Source organism: Megascapheus bottae, chromosome 10, assembly GCF_031878675.1.
Source record: "Megascapheus bottae isolate mThoBot1 chromosome 10, mThoBot2.hap1, whole genome shotgun sequence".
NCBI lineage: Eukaryota > Metazoa > Chordata > Mammalia > Rodentia > Geomyidae > Megascapheus > Megascapheus bottae.
Window position 1 is genome coordinate 44,356,774 of NC_143518.1, and position 25,650 is coordinate 44,382,423.

Genomic DNA, 25,650 nt, shown 5'->3' on the forward strand with positions numbered 1-25,650 from the left:
TGGATTATGAGGAGGGGTGCCTTGTGCACGAGGGCATGGAATTTCTCTATCTGAGAAGGTGGACTTCTTCTAATGGCTTACCCAGGCCACATTGTGGAGATTTAAGAGGCTGTGATAGCTCAGTTTCAGGCTGTTGTTACTATGATTTATAACCAGGATTCAGTCCTCCATATAGCAGCCATATGCCATTCTGTTTAAACTACTGCTCAAGAGATTGCCCTTCATCTTTTCAACCCATTTAATAGGAAACACAAGCCACCCTTGAGACAGCGCACCTATCTTCTAACCATTAACTATTTAGATGTTCAACTCCTCTGTCCCTCAGAACATTAGCTTTCTATTACTTAAGAGTGTGGAGAGGCAGAAGACATACTGGGTGATCTTTGTTTAAGGCCTCCTGCCAGTCTGCATGTGCTACGAAAGCCAGGCAAAGAAGCCATGCAGCCAGCCAATTAGCCAGCAGCTGCCTGTCAACTGAATAAATGAGGTGAGTGGCTGGCCAGGACCACGCTTGCCTCAGAGAGGAAGCAGGACACAGGATTCATTTTTCTGGTCTTAAGATTCCAAAGGGTATTTGTCCTATCTGACTTCTTGACTTTTAGTAGAGGAATTTGACGGAACTACCAACAGGGAAGCAAAAGGATCTCACCTTAATGGCTCATAGAAAGAAATCGATTTTCTGGGCTATCACAAGATCACACTAATAGGAACTTGCTAACAAAAATCTGCTATGAGAAATAATTTATTTTGTGGTGGTCCCGAAATTGAGCTTTTTCCCCTCTCCAGGCCGCCTATCACTTCAAGCCACAGTTCCACTTCTGACATGTTTTTTGGTGTTTAAGTAGAGAGAAGAGTCTTACAGACTTTCCTGCCCAGGCTGGATCTGAACGGCATCTCAGCCTCTTAAGTAGCTAGGATTATAGGCATGAGCTACTGACTCTGAGGAAGAGCTTTTATCAAAACTTGTCTCTAAGTTGGTGCCATCATAGCATAAGCTTGAAGCACACAAACAACAAAAGGCGGCCTGACTTTTGTATCTCAGCTTATCCCAGTTTCCTAGTTCATAAATGAAAATAGCAACAGAGCCCATGTAATGGATTTGCAAAGATTATAGTGGACAAACTACATAGCTATCAACAGAGTACCAGACATAGTATGAGAACTTAATGGATATTGACTCTTTTATTGTAATTAATGGAAGGGTTACATTATATTCACCAGATAGAAGGTGCATTTCTTCACAAACCTTGATACCCCTTTTCATGTTTTTGTCCCCATTTTCCTCCCTCACCCCCTCCTCTCATCTTGTTTTTCCCCTTCCCTATCCTATTTCAAATAAACAAACACACACACACACACACACACACACACACACACACACACACACAATGTAACAGATAACAAGGTAAGATACTATAACAATATGAGATAACCAAGGGACAACAAAAGAGATGAGAAATAACATAGTACATTAGGTTTTTTTACCTGAACTGTAGAACTAAAGGATGAATATTACCAATACAGTATTTAGATGATTACGCTAAAGAAGCAGAAATAATAGGAGTGAATTCACACATCATGCATGCATACATCACACTCGCCAGGATCCAGTCTTCAGCTGTTTGAATCTAAAATCCTGGAATTTTCTTTGCTTCTCTGAAAAAAGTTCTACTTCTTGTTGAACAGCTTTTACTGACTTATTGTTTGGCCTGATGCCAACCACCCACAACAAAGGATTTTATGAGGCAGACTCATTATGTCTGTGATTCTAGCTATTGAAGGGATCATGTTTAGAACATTGTCTGCCACCTCACATGGCAGTTTCTACATTCATGGGCTAAATTCCTTGGGAGTCAGCTTTCAAAAACCTGTGCTCTTTTCTGAGCAAGTTGTTTTATTTTTCTTACAGAGAACTGTGACGAATCATGATCCTTCTTTGTTTTGGCTGTTAAGAAGCTTAGAAGAAAATGTGTGTCTTTTCTTTATATTTCCATGTACTAATGTTATCCCAGATTTATTAGATTCTTTTTCTTTCCCCCCACCCTGCCTAATTTCATTCCCTTGACAATATATTTTAACTCATTGAACAATATATATTTGTATAAACTTCCACAGGACCTTGTAGAGTAAAATAAGAATGAAAAAATATTTCATTCTAAAAATATAGTACAGAACATGCTCTTCTTTTTTTTCCCTTTGATTCTGGGCTTTGCTAGGTCCTGCTAAGTTCAAAATAATTACTTTCCCAGGGTTGGACAAGCCCTGCTGGAACATAGGAAAGCATGATAACTTCTATAGCAATAACAGAGGCCAATTCCAACTTTAACTGCAAAAATATATAAATCAAGACAATTTTGTGACTGAACATGCTGATTTCTTACACACACACATATGTATATATATACACAAATGATTATCTAGTTGGAGCAGGGAGGGAACCAGAAAAGGAGCAATTACATTAACTTATCTACAAGGTCCCTCAGAAAGTCCTTCGGACCATACATAACTTGGTTCAGCTTCACCTTCACTACATTCTGTTTTATGGGAGCAGCTATTAAACTACAACATAATAAGAGTTCTTCCTTGTTCTGTAATACTTGTTGATGTCCAGTATAGTGCTGTAGTCCCTATAAGGTAGGTAGGTAGACTGATGCACGATAGTACATATTTAATAAATAATTGATAGATAATAATTTTCTAGTAGTTAGATAGATGGATAAATAGGTATATAGAATAGAGTTAATATATGTTTCTTGAATTAATAAATCAAAGTGCAGAGGAAGCTGCACAATAGAGTAGAAGATATATGATTTCTGGGCAAAAAAAGTAACATGAATCTTGTTATGTGTAAAGTGAAAATTATGAGCCAGGCAATGAAGAAAAGAAAATTCTAAGCAAAGGAAACTGTACAGATTCACAAAACTGAAGGGAAGCAAGACATGCTTAGAAATTGCAAATACTGCAATTTGACTTCAGTCTGGCTAAACAGAGACTAGAACATGGATTTGAAATGTGAATTTTATCTCAAATACTATAGGGAGCCATTGATAAACTCTAGGTAGAGAAGCAGGGGTAGGTTAGAGGAGACTCTGATGAGACTGTGAATTGATGGCAGACATTAAGGAGGCTATTACATCAATCCAGGAGAGAAATGATGATGATTTCAATTAACTAGATAGTAGGAGTTGTAATGGTAAGGAGTCTGCTTGGGAAGTTTCAGAGGGATAGTGATGGATGGCATAGAGGAGGTGGAGGAGGGAAGAAATATAGTCCCCATATTTCTATCTTGGTGAGCATGGTGAGTGCTAGTGTCATTTTCCAAAACCAAAAGAGAAGAAAGGTGGGAGGAGGGTGATTAAGTCAACTTCAGACACATTGACTGTGAGCTACAGCCCAATGAAGAATATAAGTACACAGATCCAAGACTTCAAACACTGACAATTCACAACTGGAAGACATTGTTGTATGTATTGGTTATTAGCAGAAATCAGAGGTAAGTTGTGTCTCCAAGCATATCAGAAGAGAATAACAGATGGAACTTCAAAAGACGCTGTCCTTTAGATGATAAATGGAAAAATAGTATCCAATGGGGAAGGATAGGAAGATGGTCAGAAGGAAAAGGAAACTTAGTGAGGTCTGAAGCCAAAGGAGAAAAGAATATCAGGGAAACTAGGAGAAACTTGAATTTTTATCTTTTTTCTCTTTTTAAAAACTATTTTAGTATTTTTAAATTATTCTAAGTAGTTGTACAAAGAAGTTGCCATTTGGCACAACAACTATATTAATATAGTACATCTTTTTAAATGTTATCCCTTTCAACATCTCATCCATCCTTTCACTCCCTACCCCATTCCTTCACTAACCTTAACTTTGTAGAATATACATTAAATTCTTTTAATTTAATTTTATTGTTAAGATGATGTACGGATGGGTTGCAGTTGCATATGTAAGGTAGTAAGTACGTTTCATGTCTGACATTGTTGCCCCCTCCCTCATTTTTCTCCCATTTTCCTTCCCCTCCTATTTCCCCCTGTTAATTGTAAAGTTCCTTTCCAACATTTGTCTTGTATCGCTGTTCACCTTTGTGAATTTTGTTACTCCCCTTCCCTAATTCAGATAAACATATATAAAATACACAGGGTGCCAAAATCAAATACATTGACAACCGGGGATACGCTGTAGGGGGAAAAACAAAAGAAAAAAATAACTTCACATCATATACAACTACACACACACACACACACACACACACACACCCTCATGTCCATATCTTGGAGTATAATTAGACACTCTGAGTGATTCCTTTTTAAACAATTATCTTCAAGTAGTTGCACAATGGAGTTTCCATTTAACAAATACTTTTTAACAAGTGCCAGGTAAAATTTAAAAACATCTCTTTTCAAATGGCAGCAGAAAGTAAGGAATGGCTAGAAGAAGCAAGGAATCCTCAAGAAAAATCCTAAGGAAGGTAGAGAGAGGCACACTGGTGCGAGAACCTACTTTGCAAGAGAAACCTGTTAAGCCACAGAGGCCATGAGTTTTTATTAAAATGGCCCATACAGGGTCCACCACACAGAAGCTGATAAAGTGAAATGTCTAACACAAAACATAAAGGGATGGAGATGCATCAGTAGTTATAGTACTTGCCCAGTATGAACAAGACTGTTCAATTCCCAGCATCACAAGCAGAAAGAAAGGGGACAGGAAGGGGGAAAAAAAAGAAAGAAAGAGAGAAGGGAAAGGAAGGGAAGGTGACAAAAGGGAAGGGAAGGTGACGAACGGGGAGGGAAGGAAAAGGAAAAAGAAGGAAGGGAGGGGAAGAAGGAGGGGAGGACAGGGGAGAGGAAGGGAAGGAAGGGAAGGCAAAAGAAGGAAGGAAGGAGAGAGGAAGAAAGAAAAAGAGAGAACAGAAAGAAGAAAGGAGGGAAGGAAGGAAGGAAAGAAGGAAGGAAGGAAGGAAGGAAGGAAGGAAGGAAGGAAGGAAGGAAGGAAGGGAGGAAGGAAGGCAGGCAATTCCAAGTTCGTTTACTCAGAAAATTAAAGTTCAAAAATGAGGACAATATATATACTTCTATTAACTGGTGTCTCCTGAAGAAAATTCTGAAGTATATATTTTAAAATAAGAGATGTGGCTTCATACACATAAGCTATAAGGAACAGAGCACAAAAAATGGATTATTATATGGGTAAACATAGAACATTAACATCTATGTATACGTTTAAAAGCAATCAAAGCAAAGGATCAAAACTTGCATATAAATTATTAATTTGAAAGTACTGCTTAGAGGTAAGGCATTTCAGGTCCTTGTCTTATTCAAAGAGAATTACTAAAGTACCAGTAAGATTCATTATGTATCTATGTTAAGTGCTAAGAGAACCATTAACATACTTCTTAAATTTTATTTGATCTTTTAAAATTTATTTGTATTTCGACAGAATACTCAAAAAATAATTTCCAGAATAATAGAGGCTGTTCTTGTACAAACCAAGAATGATTCTTCCAAAGTAAGTGCCCATGCCTAGGCACATGAAGACAGCCAGGCAAAGGGGTGGTCCTTGAATCTGGAAGCTCAAAGATCTCCTAACAATTAGCAGTCTTGGTGAGTGGAGTTTCTGTGTTAGTTATTCAAATGGCTGTTGGTGCAGTGTGAAATGCTGCTTGGGAAATGAAGAAAGGGCAGGCAGATCATTCTTAGAGGAATTCTGGCCATGAAGGGAAGATGTACAGAAAAGTAGGGAGAAGAGGATGTGGGACCCAGCAATGATTTTATCTTATAGATACAGAGATTTGATCTTCCTGATAGTGGGGGCCATAGCTGGTTGCGTGGGATTATGGAAGAAGATAACTGAAGGATCAAGGTGAAGGTTTCAGGACCCAGGGACAATTAATGGGATGGAATTCAGAGCACAGGAGAGAGAAGATGGGTCATAAAGGCCACACCCTTTACCATTACAGGGGAAGGATAAGTACAGGTACTTGAAATATATACTGCACAGGTTGTGAGTACTGCTTATGGATATACTTACAATACAGACAGCTGTAGTAGTTTGTAAGAGACATTATAATGAGTGACAGAGATAGAGGCCTAGGATAAAGGTTAAAGACCAAGAAGAATGTTGACACTGGCTATTTAGGGAAACTGAGAGGAAGCTGATTTTAGCATCACTATTCAGAGGTAGCTGACATGCTAAATGCCTAATTTGTAGGGAAGCACGATGCATTGTAGTACATTGTTTCTCCAGCAGTGTGCAACAGGCCATCCAGGGGGAAACACAGAGCTCTGAATTCTGTTGTTTCTTTCCAATTATGTGTTCAGAGTTGGGACTTGATATTGAGTAGAGTATGAAGATATTGTACCTGAGCACAAACAAATGAAATATAACCTCCAGGCCTCTTTGTGGCAGTATTGAGAGGTCCTGGCAAAGTGTTTCCAGGGTTGTATGGTTTCTTGTGCAAAAGTCAAATTTCAGTTAGCTAGGGCCACCCTCTATTTCCATTCTTGGTATCTGGCATTACTTCCCCTCCTGTTGGGCCACAGGCACCTTTGTGATTCTAGCTGAGGGAGGTGGAGGCAAGAGTTGGGTAAAGCAAGATACACTTATGTGATTTGCAGATACATCCATGTATCGTTAAGTTACAGTTATTTTGAAAGAGTTCTTGTTAAGTGAAATAATCCAGACACAGAAAGACAAATACTGCTTGTTCTCTCTCATATGGGAGGGGCTAAAAGAAAAAAGTGAAGCTCATAAAGGATGATGAGAGTAGTAGAGACTGGAGACTGGGAAGGAGAAGGGTAATGAAAAGAGGTTGGGTAATGGATACCAAGATAAAGTTAGACAAAATTAGTTCTTGTGTTCTGCAGCCCAGTAGGGTGCCTAGAGTCTATAATTCAGAGTGTATAATTCAGAATAACTAAACCAATTCTCTGTTTACCACCATGTAGAAATGCTCACTGTTTAATGCTATGGGAACGCTAGTTGCCTTGATTTGTTAACTATATTCCTCTATATGTTCTGAATTATTGTACAGTATCTAGAAGTAGACACAAATGTGTGTCAACATAAAAAGAAATTAGACTACTGTTAGGTAGCTAATTCCAGAAAACGTTCAGAAAATTTCCACAGCAATCTGGCACCTTGTCAGCTGACACTAGGAGGCAGAGTAAAGGGCCAGCAGTTCGCCAGAGGGATATGGTACTATAATTCCTGGATTGAAAAGGAGGAGATAGATAGTGGGTTAACAACGGTTAACTGTTGACAATTCAAAGAATATTGATGTTTCGTCATTGCACATGGCAGAAAAACCTGCCATGCCAGAATATCTTAAAATCAAAGTAGAAAGAAGCTTGATAGAAATTTCCCTGAATTTGACAACCAGCCCAAAGGTACAGAACATTGCCACATCAAGTAGGGAAGATGAAAGAAAACTTCTTAAACTAGACATAAAAATAGCTTTTTTGTTTTGTGCTGATTCTAGAGTTGAACTCTTACACTCTTTCCTCAGGCTGTCTGATTTTTTTGGCTGGAACACTATCAACTGAGCTATACTTCCATACTGGTTTTGTGCTAGCTATTTTTAGGGGTGGAGTCTTATGTACTTTTTCCCCACTGTGTTGGCTTCACATAACAAGGCTCTGGATCTCAGCCTTCCAATCAGCTAGAATCACAGGAATGAGCCACTGACACCTGATAAAAAATGACTTTTGATGGGCAAAACTGTTAAGTTGCATACATGGAGATTCTGTCTGTCCACAGCTGAGAACATCATTTAATTTCCTTTTCTAACATCTCCAATGCATATTTCTGAGTAGCAATTATTTTATGACATTTATTTATTTATAAGCGTTTCCTTGTCTTTATAATTAGGCCATTCTGTGGATTTTTTAATGGTCATGTTCATGTAAACCATAAAATTATTAATGATTCAGAATAGTAAATTGACCTTATAAAATGCTTGCCATTGAAAGAGGTATTGACTCTGATCAGGGTAAAAAAGTATTGCCCATGGGGCCAGGAGTGTACCCTATGGTAGGGTGCTTGCCTAGCATGCATGAAGCCCTGTGTTCGATTCCCCCATACCACATACACAGAAAAACCTGGAAGTGGTGCTATGACTCAAGTGGTAGAGTGCTATTCTTGAGAAAGCCCAAGGACAAGGCCCAGGTTCTGAGTTCAAGCTCCAGAACTGACAAAAAAAAGTATTGCCCTAGGCCAACCATGTTCCTGCAGTTTACATTCCTCCCTGGTACGTTGTTCCACCTACCAACTCCACACATTCCATCCTTTAACTCAGAACATTTCATTCTCCTTGCCACATCTGAGGAGAGTGGGGCTATCTGTAGACATCATCCTCCCTTGGGTGCACATAAACCCATCTCCACACATTTCCCTCAATCATGTCATCATGCTTTCTGCTCCTCAGTCATCAGTTTGTTTCCACCTCAGAACTTTTGCATCTCCTTCTCCTTAGATCTTCACAGAACTAGTGTCTTCTTGTTTTCAGTTCTCAGCTTTAAGCCTTTCTCCTTAACACTGTTGTCAAAACCAGCTCCACCTGATCTTTCTGTGTCTTTTTCACAACCCCTTCTAAATGCTCTAAAGTTAAATGTTTTCATCATGCCAATGATCCCAGGACTTCAGAGACTGAGACCTGATCTGAAAACTTAAGGACAAAATCAATGGGTAAAACTATTTATCTTATCAGTATATCCTCTCTCTCTGCCCCACTCCCCATGACACATAATCTAAGCTTTTAGAAGAATAGGGACCCAAGTCTTAGTATTTAAACAATGTCTAGAACCTAGTAAATATATGACAAATAGTTGTTTCCTCGGGATGTATTAGTTTCCTAGAGCTGCCATAACAAATATTACCGACCAAATGATTTAGATGGAAGCATTCTTGTTTCTAGAAGTTGAAAGTCTGGGAGCAAGGTTTTGGCAGAGAGAGAGGTTCCCTGGAGACCAACCCTCCTGCTGCTCTTCCATGGGTGAAACTCAGTACCCCAGTCTCCAGTAACCCCGAGTCCTAATTCTCTCTTATCATGAAGATAATCATATTTTGGATTAGAGGCCCACCCTAAGAGCCACATTTTAAGTTAGTTATGCTTTTAAAGATCTTATCCCCAAATATCCAAGGCTTTGCAGTAGAAACCTGCACACTTGAATCTGAATGGTTGAAACTGTATTTCTTATACCGTTAATGGCACCATGTGGGTAGAAGCAAAGATGTTAGCCTCAGGGAGCCTCCAGAAAACTGCCTTGGCTATCTTATTGCTCAGTCTCTCCAAGCCCCCAGGATGAGGCCTGCGAGCTTTGGTTAGTTTCTAAGTCACCCGAAGAACAGATGAAACGAGGGATGCCACCTCATTCCACCTCCATCCTCACTAAGGTGTCCAGAACTTGAGTCTATCCGTGTCTCTGCTGGATGGCCCTCTGTGTGGTTGGCCACCACTGAGCAGGTGGATGTGTTTCCCACTGCAGAAAGCTGCCAGTGGAGGGAGGTCAAGAGCAGAGTGCAATCCTTTACACCATCTGCAGCTGTCTGGGAGATCAGATTTCCAAATCACCTGCTCTGGCCCAGGCCCCAGGAACTGAGCTGTCAGGCAAAACTGGATAATTAACCCAGACTCATCTACACCTTCTCTGTCTATCTCCTAATTGAGGTTTAATGGCTATGGTCACCGTAGGGGTTTTTTTCCTGTACAGACATAGATTCTTTCATCTTAGCATCAAGCCAATTAGTTTAGCATCTGGAGTAATTGACAGAAGTCAGCCTGGACCACATGGAATTCCTCAGGACAGGAGGTCTTAGTGGTGCTGGCAGGACCAGCAGCCTGTATTTTCCCTGTGGTTTGTTAGGAAGCAATTTAGAAAATGAAGAGTAAGGTGGAGATGAAGGAAACTGGAGCCTACGAAGCTTTAGGATTTATACCATCCATCGACACCTACCTACACCTTCCCTCTCAAATGTTTCTCGTATTTCATTTCTCAGTTCAAACCACCTGTCTGTAGTAGACTTGCTACAAAAGAGTTGACATGATGACTGATTTGGGTCTTTTTATATCTTACCTTTCTGCTGGTAGAGTTCACAATTCTGGAGAAACTTGACTACGCACACTGAAGTGTGGGTTCTTCATACCATGACTTATTTTCATTGTTCTGATCCTTGCCTTTCTCTTCTGCTGTTTTTCCCTCCTCTGCTCAAACACCAAACCCAGAAATGCTAGTTGTACTTGACAGATCCTTGAGAATAGATGAATTGATTCCAGGATTAGAAGGCCTGAGCTCTGCAGGAGGATGTGGCCTCTAGAATCTTCAGAACTCACAAGGCAAATGTGATGCTGTTTGAGTGGCTGCAAGCAGGCATTCAAAGTTGAGTCCAGTGTAGTGATTCCACTCCCATCCTTTTTTTGTTTGAGTCAGTATTCCTCCACAGAGGCAGGCACAGCTTGGGAGCTGGGTTACTGCCTGATAAATGGATGATGTGCAACTAGCTCTTGCTGAGATTTTTGGCTCTTCTCTAGATTCTACAGTACATATGGTGGCTTTAAGTAGCCTCTGAAGTTGTCTTGCTCAGAGCCAGGTGATTACCATAATTAGAGCTTGGCTGTGGAGCAATTGGTTAACTCAGATTTTCCTCAATACATGATACTGGTGATTATAACCTTCAGAAACAGTTTTGAGAAAGGGGTGTGTGTGTGTGTGTGTGTGTGTGTGTGTGTGTGTGTGTGTGAATTATTAGCAGGCAGTCCAATAGTGAATGGAAAGAGGAAGTGCAGGGAGGGGGGTGGTGCTGGAAAACCCATGAACAAGCGTGTCCTCTGCTGGTTCATATATTTCAACTTTGAGCCCAAGGTGGCTGCTCATAGATCATACCACAGGAGGAAAGGAACAGACATGCACAGGTTTCTGGTGCAGATATTCAGACACAGATGAGTGAAAAAACATGGGGCCTTATGTACTTAATCCTTGAAAAGACCATTCCCATCGATCAACCTGCAGGTAGTTCTTAGCCTTTTTAGTTACCCTCCACCCTGAGGTAGGGTGCCATGGAGAAGAGGAGGAATAACACACAGGGTGTACTGACAAGGAAAAGAAAAAAAAAGAAAATTTGACAAACATCATGGAATCAGGCAAGATACAATTAAATCTTAATTTATAAAACTCACACCACAAAACTCCCCAAAACACCACTCTAGGGATTTCAAAAAGTAGAAAGCGTGGAAGAGAATCACTGACATTTACAGACTGTTTATGATACATTGAGCTCTTTACAAAATATGTGACAGGCATTCTCTGACAATATTAAACATTCACAAACACATGTCAACAGACATTTCCTAGAAATGAGGTGACTGATATATCAGGGATTCAAGTAACACATCTTTCATGAAATAATTGGGGCATCTCAAATGATGTAAGCCATTATGCTTTACAGATACCTGTGCACCCATCCTCTAGCTGAAGTCAAAACCTATTACCATAGGGTGAGGGCTCTGACCCCCATTCCCCACTCACTCCTCCAAGTCAATCTCCTTCCTAAATTGTGTCTCAGAGAAATCATGATGTCACAGGTGTGGTTATATGATGATTGGGCTTTTGATTCACAAAGAAAAGAAATCTTTCAGACAAGTAGAAGGCAGGGAAAAAGTAAGGCTGGTCAGGGAGACTTGGTGCCCATCTTACCCGGGCCAGTCACACGAAAACATAGAGTTCTGTAGTCAGATGATGAATGAACTTGATGGAGCCACACTTTTCTGTTGTTTTGTTTTGTGCCAGTCTTTGAGCTTAAACTTGGGGCTTCTTTTTAACACTCCACCATTTGAGCCACAGCTCCATTTCTGGCTTTGCAGTAGTTTATTGGAGATAAGAGTCTCACAAACTTCCCTGCTCCTTGCAGGCAGTAGGCCTGTGGTGGTTACCAGAGGACGTGAGGATGGTGGAATTAACCCTCTAAACATAACCCAGTTCTAAGGCTGCCTGTGTTTCTTATTCGTGTCACAAACTTGGTTTGTAATTCATTCACTGAGGACCCAAACACATAGGCAAGTAAATTCAGTCTCTTATACCCCTTGCTGAGGGAGACATTTCATAAGAAGACAGGAGGTGAGCAAACTTCTGCAGTGATTTCCCATAAGATGGTAGTTCATTTTGGAAGCAGTTCATATTTCTTCCTGGGAACAGACTTTTGCATGGCTAATGAGACAGACGATGGCTGCTGAGGCTCACAACATTTCAGTGAGTCAATGACTCTGTTACATGGCTAGATGTAGAGGTAGCTATCAGAGATATGTATCTTCAGGGGAAGATGATCTTTCTCTTAAAAATGTAGGATGAATCTATCAGCACTGTGTTTCTTATTCATGTCACAAATAAAGTGGGGTTTTTTATTTTCAGTCATTAAGGATTTTAAGGGTTTTTTTTTTCCTATATAAGGACTGGAATGATGGGGCCAGAAATGCTCTTTTCCATATGGCACCAACTGTCAAAAGTCTTAAGACACTAAGGGAAAAGCTTGTTCTGATATTTGAAAGTTACTTTTCTCAAGAGAGCGAAAAAGAAAATGTGAGTAAAGCTTTTCCAGACAGAATTTCCAGAAAAATGGAAAAGAGGTATGACCCAACTGGCAGAGTATGTGCCTTGATCAGAAAAGGCCAACTAAGATCTCGAGGCCCTGAGTTCAATCCCCAGTACCAGCACAAACAAAAAAGTAAAATAAAATAAAAATCAGAATTTTCAGAAGGATTCATTTAAGTTACCTTCCCCAATTTGGTTGTTCAATGTCTCTTTTCTTTTTCATATGAATGCTTTATTCATTCATAAAATACCCTTCAGCTGGCAAAGAGATTAACACTTCTAATACATTCATCGAAAGAAACACTAGTCAAAAGTACAGGAACTGATGCATGTCAGACAAAGACAATTCTCGACTGCATTTTACTATGAAGCTACACTGAAAAGGCTACAAATAATATAATTCCTTTTATTATTATTAACCTTCACTTTGGATATTGGAGCAACACTTCACTATACACCAAAGACCAAGTCCAAGTGTTCTAAGACTTCTTTCTGAGATAAATAGAAACAACTTTTATTATTTGCATTTGCAAGTGAAGCAGCACAGAGTTAAACAATCTACAAATGTTAGTGAGTATGCTAGCACCTATGTCCCTGATATTTGTCATCTACTACCTCTAGAGTCAACTGCCGAGAAATAGGAAAAGCATCGTAATGCTATATACAGTTACTGAAACCCTCCCCTCAATCTATTCCTCCAGGGTGATTGCAAAGCAACAAAAGAAACACTTGAACCCAAGTGTTCCACCATCTAGCAGATAGATGCTGGTCTGTGACCCCATTTTTTTCCACATGCAGTTCTCAAAGTCAGTTCAGTCAAAAGCTCAGGACTAACACTGGTGGGTTGTTGACTACGTTGCATTCAATGTAGCCTCAAAAAATTAAAAAGGAAACCAAAAGATCTTAAAACCTCAGAATCTATTACACTTTTCTACCTAAAGGAAGTACAGTGGGTACTTCTATTCATCTCTAAGTGAAGAAGATGCACAGCGTGTGGCAAGAGAATTGAGTACAATAATGAGGCAAATAACTGATTACTGGGAAAGCAAAAGGCTAGGTACATGTGGCTTCAATAGAATATTAGTTCTATTTTGTTCATATTTTCAATCAATCTGTCCTCATGAAGAGTTAAATAGTCCCAGCAGAACAAAAAATATTGACAATGTAAAACTAATATTTCCTGTTTTCATGTATCGTCCTATTGTAAGGAGACCCTGAGCTTTGCATTCAGACTTGGAACACTTTCCAAATATAGTAATCTGGTATAACTTGTTCATTATTTTTTTTAAAATAAAAGATCATATGCACTGTTAGAAACATCAAAACATCATTCTATTCATCTTGAGCAAAATGTTCTCCCAGCACAGCTCTTTTCCTTGAAAGAGGAGGAAGGCAGATGGAGGCTGGGGTGAGAGGTCAGGAGAAGAAACCACCATTGAGTTTCCCATTTTCAGCAGAATGGCAAGGTCCTTGGGGAGACAGTAAATTGAAATTAAGGCTGTTTCAAGCTGTCTACAGGATGTGCCTGCAAATGTAGACATAGAACGAAATGGTGAAAAAGTCTGTTTGTGCCCATTCATATGAACTGAATGCTTTGTAATGTGCTCCAGCCCCTGGGAATGGTGGCTGGGTTGGGGAAAGGAGGCCGGAAGAATGGGATGGATTTGACATAAGTACTTCTAAGTGCTCTGAAGGCTGGGCTCCCCCCTGTGGTTTAATAGCAAGGCCCACTGGGAGCTACAGGGCGGGAGCCCAGTGAATCCCTACAGCTTTTCCTTTTAAGGATAACAAATCTTAAAACAGGTGTGATCTCAGAAAGATCCTTTACTCCTTGTTTTTAAGCCTTCTGCGGCCAGTTAGCACTCTGTGTATTATTATCATTCCACAAAGCAAGGTCTGGCATAAGGGAAGGGAGGAGAGGAAAGAGAAGCTGAATAAACAAGAATGGCTTCCAGTGACTAATATTCATTAAGCCCACTGGTCATGTGCTATGAAATTTATAAAACCATGTGGTTTCCAAGAGAATGTATTTATGAAAACTAATGAACACAATTTTTTTTAATTCTTTTTTTTTTTTTTAATTTAAGAAGAAGCTTCCAGGAAATGGTTTCCTGGGCCTAGAGGAGGAAAATGAGTAATGTGACAAGGGATTATAACGTTAAAAGCTTCTATTATAGTCCAGAAGGCTAAATATTGGAAGGAGGTGCCTTCAGCAGGGGTAGGGGAAAGATAGAAGGGAGACTAGAGGTCTGGCTCAGAAGAAGCCCAAAGCTTCTCATTTATATTCTTTCAGCAAGGAGACTGTGCTGGGGGGGCCTCTAAGCTTCAGTGCTGCCATCTGGTGGAGAAGGAGCTTGAAAGATACCTCCCTACCCCCCCCCCCCCAACAACCACCTTCCCTTCCCCCCACCCCCACCAGCAGCAGTCAATTTCTTGAGGTCTAGAATATAGCACAGGGCATGGTTAAAACCTTGGGGACACACTTCACTGTTTTCTGGGTAACATGGTAGAATCCTTTGTAATTGTGTTGTTGACAGCAGGGACACACACACACACACACACACACACACACACACACAACTAGTTATGTAGAATCTGACCTAAATTCAGTGTGAAGAAAGCATAGTATTCTGCTCTTCTTCTCTACCAGGACCTGACTAATTTCATGAGATACTTTCAGTTTTATGCTAAGATGTTATTCCTCAGATGTGTATGCTTCATAATCTATTCTTGGTGTCATCTTGACTTCTCTTTTTCTCCTATACCTTATATCCAATCCATCAGCAAGTCCTATTTGCCTTGAATGTCACAGTGTCACAGGACTTCTGTCATGTACTTAGCCATGCCCTGGATTTAAGCTTCTGGCCGCTTCCTTCTGAGTGATTTCAGTAGCCGTGTGTTTGTTCCTTGCTCCCAATTTTGTAGCGCCTAGTCGATCCTCTACTGGAATAAACCATAAGACCATGATAAATATCCCTTCTCTGCCATCTGGTTTCTTAGCCCACTCAGAGTAAACTGTACAGGCTTACCATATATTTCAACATTTCAGATGATCTTGTCCCAATCCCTCCAGTGATCTCACCTCCTATATGTTTGCTCACTCACTTTGTTCTACCCACATTGGCCTCCTTGCAGGTCCTCACAAAAGCCAACCCAATCTTTGATTCTGTTTCCTCTGCCTGGAATGCTTGTTCCCCAAACATCTGCATGGCTCACCTTCTGTTTTCTCTCCTCAATCACTATATATATATATATATATATATATATATATATATATATATATATATATATATATGAGGGCTTCCAGGGCCTGAGCACTGTCCTTGGGCTTTCTCAAGCTCTACCACGTAAGCACAGCACACTTTTGGCTTTTTCTATGTATGTGGTACTGAGGAATCAAATCCGGTCTTTGTGCAGCTAAGGCAACCACTCTACCACTAGGCCAAACTCCCGGCCCCACCACTTTGAAATACATTATATTAAATGCACAGAATGCAGTCAAAAGTCACATCCATCACTATTATGACTGGCTCTCCAAAACCATTTGCATCTTGTGAAATAGAACCGCTAAGATTTGTTACACAAGATGCAAAGTCTCCCTTCCCTTTCCCCTAGCCCCTGGCAACCATCGTTCTCCTCACCATTTCTTTTATTCTGACTATCCAAAGAAATTCACATAAGTGGTATCCTACAGTGTATATCCATGGCGTCTAGCCTATTTCATTTTACATATGCCCTAGTTCATCCATACTGCGGCATATGTTAGAAATTCCTTCCTTGTAAATGCTGGACAATGTTCCGCTGAATCTATATACACTATTTTTGTTGAGTTAATCATTTGTTCAAAGCCTGCATGACTTAACTCTTATGAGTGGCACTGCTATGAATATAAGTGCACACACACCTTTCCAAGCCCTTAGTTTCATTTCCTTTAATGTTATACTCAGAATTCCAACTTCTAGAGCTGATGCGTATTGTGTAATCTTTTGGAAAATCATCATATGTGTCTCCACAGTGGCTCTGTCCATTTTACATTTCTAAAAACAGTGCCCAAAATGTTCTAAATAGGCCACATCCACACCAACACTATTTCTCTGAAAAAAATTGTTTTAATAGTAGCTCCTCTTAAGGGTACGAGGTGGTATGTCTTTGTATTCCCCTAAGGAAATATAAATGTTAATCATATATATTTTCTTTCAAAAAAAGTCTATTTTAGTCCTCTGCCCAAATTTTTGGTTTTGTTTGTTGTTGTGGTTAAGTTGGATGAGTTCTCAGCATCTCTTATCTATACTAATAGAGTACTTAAACTGTAAAATGTATATACACTTATGTTTTATATACTTGTTTTTTATTTTCCCACAGTTCTATACAGTGGAAGGCAAGTTTCATAAAAGCAGACATTTGGGATATAGTAGCTATTACATGATTCATTTGTTTCTGAAACTTCAAAAGCAGATAGTGTTGAGCTCTTCAAATTTCTACATGTACCCTTGCTAATTATAACTCAATAAGGCCAATAACTCAATAATCTTCTGTGATAAACAATAAATGGATTATATACATTTCAACACTTTTAAAAATATATATTTATATGCTATGTATCAAATTCACCCATTAAAATTTTACTTTAGTGATCGATTTTTTAACCAGTCCTGGGGCTTGAACTCCATATATATTATTTAAGTGAGTATAATCGATATATCTTATTTAAATATAGCCATAGTGGTGCATGACTATAGTTCATCTACACAGGAAAATCACTTGATCCCATAACTTTAAGATTATTCTGGGAAAATAGTGAGAATCTGTCTCAAAATACACATAAAGAAATGCATTCAATATAGGATGAAGCTAAATGAAAAGACCTCCAAGATATAGAAACAAGAGCCATATAAGGTATGATTGTTGTTCTTAATATACTATGTTATTTCTCATTTCTTTTGTTGTCTCTTGGTTATCTCATATTGTTACTGTATCTTACCTTGTTATCTGATATATTGTATATATGTTTATTTATTTGAAATAGGATAGGGAAGGGAGAAAACAAGCTGAGGGGAAGGGTTGGGGGAGGGAAATGGGGACAAAAACATGAGAAGGGGTAGCAATGATTGTTAAGTAATGTACCTTCTATCTGGCAAATATAATGTAACCCTTCTATTAATTGAAATAAAAAATTAAAGATTTTGTGCCTGGGGGGAAAAAAGAAATACATTCAATCTTTTTGGTCTCACTGTGACTATTCCAGGAGTTTAATGGCTACTTTTGATGATCTATCATTTTTCAGCCTTTATTTTCAACCTAAAATGCTGTCTTTGAATCTAAAATGTTCTTTGTGCAACCATTATTTTCTTAAATCTTGTTTTAGACCCATTTTCACAATATCTGCCTTTTTGGTTGAGATGTTGGACTTTTCACATCCAATGCAATTATTGATACAGTTAGATTCGCATGTATCATTTTGTTCTGTTTTCCATATGCTTCTAATATTTTTGTTTCTCTGTCCCTCTTTTATATTTTTAAGAAAAAATTAGCATGCTCTTTTCATTGCTCTGTTGATTTTTATTGTATTTCTTTTTTATTTATGACTGCTTTCATGAGTACTGTGTGCATAATAATTTGTCACAATGAACTTCATAGACAAATATTAAAGTCATTGTGCTGAAACATGTAAGTTTTAATGACATCCTATTCATTTTCTTCTTGCTTATACTATAATGACCATATATGTTATAATATAATACATACATTTATATTATATATTACACATTACATATAATATTACATATTATATTATATATTACATACATAACATGTACTGGGCACTACTAAACATAGCCCAATGTCATACAAATTGCTGTGCATGCTGATGGCTACTTCTGACTAGGACAATTATAGTCCCTATGCCATCATTTTTGCTATGCCAAGTGTGAGCATGGTTCATCCTGCTAGCTCCCCATAGTGTTTCTTTTTTTATTGTAATTAATAAAAGGGTTACAGGATATTTGCCAGATAGAGGGTGCATTAATTCACATACATTGATACCCTTTCACATGTCTTGGTCCCCATTACCCGCCCCCCCACCCCTCCCCATCTTGGTTTTCCCCCCTTCCCTATCTAATTTCAAATAACCAAATACAAATAAATCCAATATATCAGATAACAAATATATCAGATAACTGTAACAATATGAGATACCCAAGGGACAGCAAAAGAGATGAGAGATAACATAGTACATTAAGGACAACAATCATTCATTATATGGCTTTTGTTTCAATATCCTGGAGGTCCTTTCCATTAGCTTCATACTATATGGCCTTATGTATCAAGGTTTTGCTCTATTGCAGATCTCTGCTAGTAGAGCCCAAGGTTTCTACTGATTATGACAAATGAGGGAAACCATTGAGCCTAAGTTCCTTTGAGTCTGGCTTACTTCACTTAATATGATTCCTTTTTGATGAAAACTTTAAAACCCTAAAAAACGAAATTAAAGCAGAACTAAGGAAATGGAAAAACCTCCCATGTTCCTGGATTGGAAGAATCAACATCGTGAAAATGACAGTCTTGCCAAGGGCTATCTACAAATTCAACGCAATACCCATCAATATCCCAATGGTATTCTTTAAAGAAATAGAAGAGACAATTCAAAATTTCATATGGAATAATAAAAGACACCAAATAGCAAAACCACTTCTTAGCAGAAAAAACAGCACAGGAGGAATTTCAATATCAAACTTTAGGCTCTATTACAGAGCTCTAATTATCAAAACAGCTTGGTACTGGCATAAGAACAGGCCTGAAGACCAAAGGAATAGAACTGAGGACCCACCTATGGCCACCTAATCTTTGACAAGGGAGCCAAAAAAATAGAATGGAAGAAAGACAGCCTCTTCAACAAGTTGTGCTGACAGAACTGGTTAAGCACCTGCAGAAAACTAAAGTTGGATCCTTCTTTGTCACCCTGCACTAGAATTAACTCCAAATGGATCAAAGACTTGGAGGTAAAAGCTAACACACTGAAAACTTTACAAGAAGGAATAGGAGATACACTAGGCCTCCTTGGCACAGGTCGAAACTTTCTTAATAAGGGTCAAGAAACACAACAAATCAGAGAAAGGCTGGATAAGTGGGACTGCATTAAACTGCAGAGCTTTTGTATGGCAAAGGACATAGCTAGTAATTAAATAGCAAGCCTACAGAGTGGGAGAAGATCTTCACCAACCAAACAATGGACAAAGGCCTCATATCTAAAATATATCAACAGCTCAAAAAATTGAATCACTCCAAAACTAATCTCCAAAGATACAACCATCCCATTAAAAAATGGGCCAAAGACTTAAAGAGAGTCTTCTCTGAAGAAGAAACAAAAATGGCCTATAGACACATGAAGAAATGCTCAACATCTCTGGTCATAAAAGAAATGCAAATCAAAACAACTCTAAGATTCCACCTCACTCCAGTTAGAATGGCCAGGATCAGGAAAACGAATAACAACAGATGCTGGAGGGGATGTGGCCAGGAGGGATCACTACTACACTGTTGGTGGGAGTGCAAACTCGTTCAACAACTATGGAAAGCAGTGTGGCAGTGCCTCAAAAGACTAAACATAGAGCTCCCCTATGACCCAGCTATTCCACTACTTGGCATTTACCCAACCATCCAGAAACTAGGGCATACTAAATCCACTACCACAACAATGTTCATTGCAACATTATTCACCATAGCAAAGATATGGAACCAACCCAGATGTCCCTCAGTTGATGAGTGGATCAACAAGTTGTGGTATTTGTACACAATGGAATTCTATGCTGCTGTCAGAAAAAAAGACATCGCCCCATTTGTTAGGAAATGGAAAGACTTAGAAAAAATCCCCATAGTGTTTCTTCAACATAACAATACACCTTCATCCTGTCCTTGTCATGACATCTGTGCAGTCAGAGCTGGGAGATGGGAGGAGTGGAATGGTGGGTTGGGAGTGTTGCTGTGTGAGAATATCCCAGGCTCTCCCTGTTCTTAAAGTTCCACCATTTCTCCAAGGACAAGGGGTTTGGTAGTTATTGCATGTTTTATGTTAGGTTCTGCAACAGTTCTTGTTTTAATCAATATTGTCTATCACTTGAGCTGTTTGAGGTGGGGCTTACCAGATGTCCTCACTCAGCCATGTACATATCTCCTACAACTCCAATTAAATGCTAAGCTCTGGCCAGAAGTGTGGCCTAGTGGTAGAGTGCTTACCTAGCATGCACGAAGCCCTGGGTTCAATTCCTTGGTACCACATACATAGAAAAAACAGGAAGTGGTGCTGTGGCTCAAGTGGTAGAGCACTGGCCTTGACAAAGTCTGAGGTCAGTGCCCAGGCCCTGAGTTTGCCCCAAGACTGGCAAAAAAAATATTATGCTCTAGTAGGCAGCTACCTTAAAAAGAGAGAGAGACTGATTTTGCTTTCAATGAATGAAGTAGACTGCTTTTTAAAAAAACCATGTAACTGACATGTGTGCCAAATTACCAGAGACAAAGCCAGGGCAGTCCAGAACAGGAAGAAGGCACAGTGTGAATGCAGTGTCCCAGAACCCACTTCTTCCAAGAACAGGGGAAAACAAAGAAAATAATCTTAAATTCCTACAAAATTCCTTCAACAGAGGGGTAGATAGATATACGAAGATATTTCTAAAGCCTGTTGATAGAAGTTTATTTAAAGAAACAGTTAAGAATCTATCGTTTTTTGTCACCCTTTCTATTAAGACGTATCTGAGGCCTGGGAATGAAGTAGAGGGACCTTCTAAGAATCTTCAAATCTTAATTTATGGATCCCCTTAGGACATCCATAGCCACACTGGTATATTCTGAGTAAAAACACACAAGATTTATCTCATCTCAGCTAGAAACCTCACACATTTATCTCTCCAGGATCAAGATGGTACACTCTCACAAATCTTAAGAGCTGTGCGCAGACTGTGAGTTGTATTTGTACTTTATACCTTCCGTCTATTGAAAGACAAATAGCAGAAAGGAAAGCTAGCTCTGTAAGAGAGACCAAATATCTGACACCAGGTGTGACCACCCATAATGCAACAGGATTAATGACAACGTGGGCTGACAGCACCCTGACCACAGTAGATGAATGAGGTCAGCCTAGAAAGCATTTTTTTTTTTTGTAGAGGAAAATAAAATCAACGGAGTGGAAACAGAAAAAAAGAAAACCATAAAGTCTGAAATGCACATTGCCCAAGTATTTTTCCCCATTAATTTTGGAATTCCCAGAGTATTTCCAAGGAAATTTAATCGGCATGTTTCTGAACTTTTTACACTTAACTCTCCACAAAGTCATTTTCTGACAGTCATTTCTTGCCCAAAAAGCCCTCGGAAACCTGTTCATAAATTTTTTTATGAAATCGATTGTTTTCTTTTTCCTTAAAATGAAATTATGCTTTCCCAGATTGAAAGGAACATGAAAATGAGCTATCAACTAAAAACTCGCATGGCACAAAATAAATCTACTTTTGATCAAAGTGTGCCTGTGACTCATTTGGAGTTCTAACCTCTGATACTTTGGTTTGGGCAGTATTGCAATGAAATGTTCTGTTGAAAAGACATGGGGTGACTACTTCTCAGATGGTGAAAGAAAGAGAGAAAGAGAGGAGAAACAGAAAAAGAGAAAGAAAAAGAAAGAGAGAGAGAAGGAAAGGAAGGAGGGAGGGAAGGAAGGAAGGAGGAAGGAAGGAAGGAAGGAAGGAAGGAAGGAAGGAAGGAAGGAAGGAAGGAAGGAAGGAAGAGAGGGAGGGAGGGAAGAAGGAAGGAAAGAAGGAAGGAAGGAAGGAAAAGGAAAATGCTAGTAGATCAGTTAACCTAGTAGCTGCTCTACAGCCCAGTGTGAATGAACTTCTGGAATGTATGGAGAAGCTGACGTATAAAGATGCTTCATGGTTTTCAGGACTTATATAGACCGATGGATAAAACACTCAAGGGAGAGCAACAGTGTAGCCTATCTCCTAGGATTGCAGGGAATTCTGAACGTAAACTGCAATCTACAGTCATACCACCCTGAACAGACTGGACCCAGATCTCATCTGATCTCAGAGGAAAGTGAAGGACATGACCTAGAACACACTAGAGACCTCCATATTGCTGTGGTATTAGCTTGTCTTTATGAGTTTTTTCATTGACAAGTGAATTCCAGATGAGTCTAGCTCATGAATTAATCCATGTAATGTGTAATTTCTATGGGAAGATTCCGTGATTTCATCTTTTACATGAATAAAGAATATTTACACAAACACACACACACACACACACACACAAATACTTCATTGCTTCAAGATTTCAATCTTTTGTTATCTTCATAGGGCATTCTTTTTTTTCTGACTTGCCTAAAAATAATTATTCAAAGAAAGGCTATTTATTTTTACCTCAGGCTTCAAAATGGGTAAACTTATTATTCCTTCTCTTTTTCTGTTTTCTGTTCAAAAAGTTTAAGATTGACCACAAACAATTAGGAAATAGCATAATACACTAAAATTGAGGGCAGAGAAAAGCCATCAGGCAGAGTTCTACAGCCAAAACTGAGTGAAAAAAAAGGAAATATTCAGCTGGAAACTGTTTTGAAAATGATCTGAGGATACTATGCAATTATTTCAACAACTGCTTAATTTATAGGATGTGCTTGATAACATGTATCTGCTGCGTTTGGGCCAATACCTAAATGCGCATCTAATTTCAACTCATACCAAACACAATGGGGACATTTTCTTCATCAAAAAAACTTGCATGTGAATCCTGTTCAGCATTTGTGTCCAGTCAAACTTACTGTCTCCTTTTTGAGTTTGGCACGGAGTATGGTTATTACAAATATCTATGTTGTCTCAGCACCCCATCATGGTAATATAATGACAATTTTATGAGGCCCATAAAAATTTTGTAACTTCCCTGCAGCACACTGTAATTTCACCAACAGTTGTAAAAGATCTTAAATTATATTTGTGCAAAATTGAGATGAATGAGCTTGAACATTAATGCATTTCTTGTGTAATAAGGGACTTTTTCTTCCCCCTCTCTTTGCCAAGTACAGAGAAAAAGCTATCCCATTCAACTATTTGTCAACTCCCATTAGAAACATTTAATACTAATAAAATTTATGGATTCAGTTTCCAAACGATACTGCCAGAAGACTTCAAGATTACTGCATCAGTACTTAAATACAACCATTGTTCACCTTATAAAAATCTACATGGAGCCTGACAGGTATAAAATGTAGACTTGTATGCTGACTCAGCATCAGACATTTTTTTTAAAAATGTTTTGGTTGAAGTGTAGTTCACGAAATAAAAGTAAATGTGTTCTCAAGTCAGTGAGGAAAGATTGATCTGAAAATATTCCCCTTATAAATATGGAGCTGACAGGTTGTGTGTGATGCTATATACACATTCTCAAAAGAAAAAATGAACTATTCAATGAACTCCAAAGGTGGGAAATAGGTCCATTCATTTTATATAAATACTCATAAACGTAAGTAGATCATGTGAATCAAAACAAATCCTTAAGCAAAGGACAACGTTTCAAATAAGAAAATCACCAGACATGTCCTTTGTGTTGTAATTCTAGCAATAGGGATGATTTTGCTTATATTCTTCCTTTCATTCATCTTCAACCCTTAACTAATGGCATATCACATGTATAATTTCATTTATGTTATAGTTAGCTGCATACAAGACTCCCCATTTCTACAAAATACAAGCTCTTAATTTTCCATGGTCTTTATCTTTGCCTTGCAAAGGTTCAATGTTCATCACGCATTATCTAAGATAAAGTGTTTATAAATAAAAGAATGAATGAAGTGGGGCTTGCACAGAGGTATACAATCCATCAACCATGGAAGGGATTATTTAAGAAATTGTGTCATGAAAGTATGAAATCTTCCACTGTTCCATCATATTAGCATGTACAAATATTAGCTAAGCAGCAGGGACACAGGTAAGTCTCAGTGCCCTCCAAGCTGTTCAGTGTTCACCCCTGGAGGGACACTAAGAAGTACTAGATTTACAATAAAAAAAAAGAAGTACTGGATTTGCTACGATATACATTCTGTCCTTCAATTTCCATACTTGATAGACAATGCATGGGGTTGAGCCTATTCCTATTGGAAGACATACTTTTCATGCTGCACTTTATGATGGTGAGTTGTCTTGAGGTACAACCCATCCACTTTCCCCACCACATACCTCTTTCAAAGGGTTCCCTTCTTGTATTGATGAAAGCCTTGAAAAACACAGTGTTCAGCATTAGTCTTCAATGTCACAGTAAAGTAAAACTTGAAAATTTTTAACTGTTAGGCTGAGGTCTGAAGATTGTGGTTTGAATCCCAGCCAGGAAGAGGAGCTTTGGCTCAAGTAGTAGAGTGTCAGCCTTGAGTGAAAAAGATAGGGACAGTGCCCAGGCCCTAAGTTCAAGTCACAGTATCTACACAAAAAACAAACAAAGTGTATTGTTACCAAAGAATGATAAGGTTCTCAACAAATGATTTTAAACCATAAAACAGCTTATTACAATGAAACAAAATTCTGTGAAGAACATAGAATGAACTTGTATAGGTTGAAGCGGGGGAGGAGGGACAATGTAATATTTTGATGATCTTACTAAGGTTTATTTATATGTTTCACCCTTCAGGGGTATGAATTTTTATATGAGAGGAAATGCATAAATAAAAACCCTTGAATTAAGTCTGTGCCTAGAATTACTCATGTCGAGCAAGTTAACTTCAATCGTAGTAAATGTATAGGTAATAGAAACTTAAACAACTCTATAGAATTTTGCAGAGAAAGCTCCACAAAGACGGAGGGGAAATGCTTCCATGCTTTGCCCTGGATCATTGAATATGTGCTAACAAGAAAATCTGACCCGACTCTCTTAGAAAATAAACCAGTATTTTTCTTTTATTGTCAGGGTGATGCACAGAGGGGTTACAGTTACATTCATCAAGTAGTGAGTGCATTACTTCTTGAACATTGTTATCCCTTCCTATAAAATCAGTATTTTTAAATGATACCTCAAATGTGGTTATAGCCAGTGACCTCAGAGAGGC

The 25,650-nt window shown here is 38.8% G+C and overlaps 1 long non-coding RNA gene across 1 annotated transcript; it reads left to right on the plus strand.

Moving 5' to 3' along the window:
- Positions 1-45: 45 nt before the first annotated feature.
- LOC150058370 (uncharacterized) lies at positions 46-22,005 on the plus strand. The gene is made up of 3 exons (XR_016536801.1): positions 46-487; positions 5,437-5,600; positions 21,483-22,005. It is a non-coding gene; the product is annotated as an uncharacterized LOC150058370 (long non-coding RNA).
- The last annotated feature ends 3,645 nt before the right edge of the window (positions 22,006-25,650 follow it).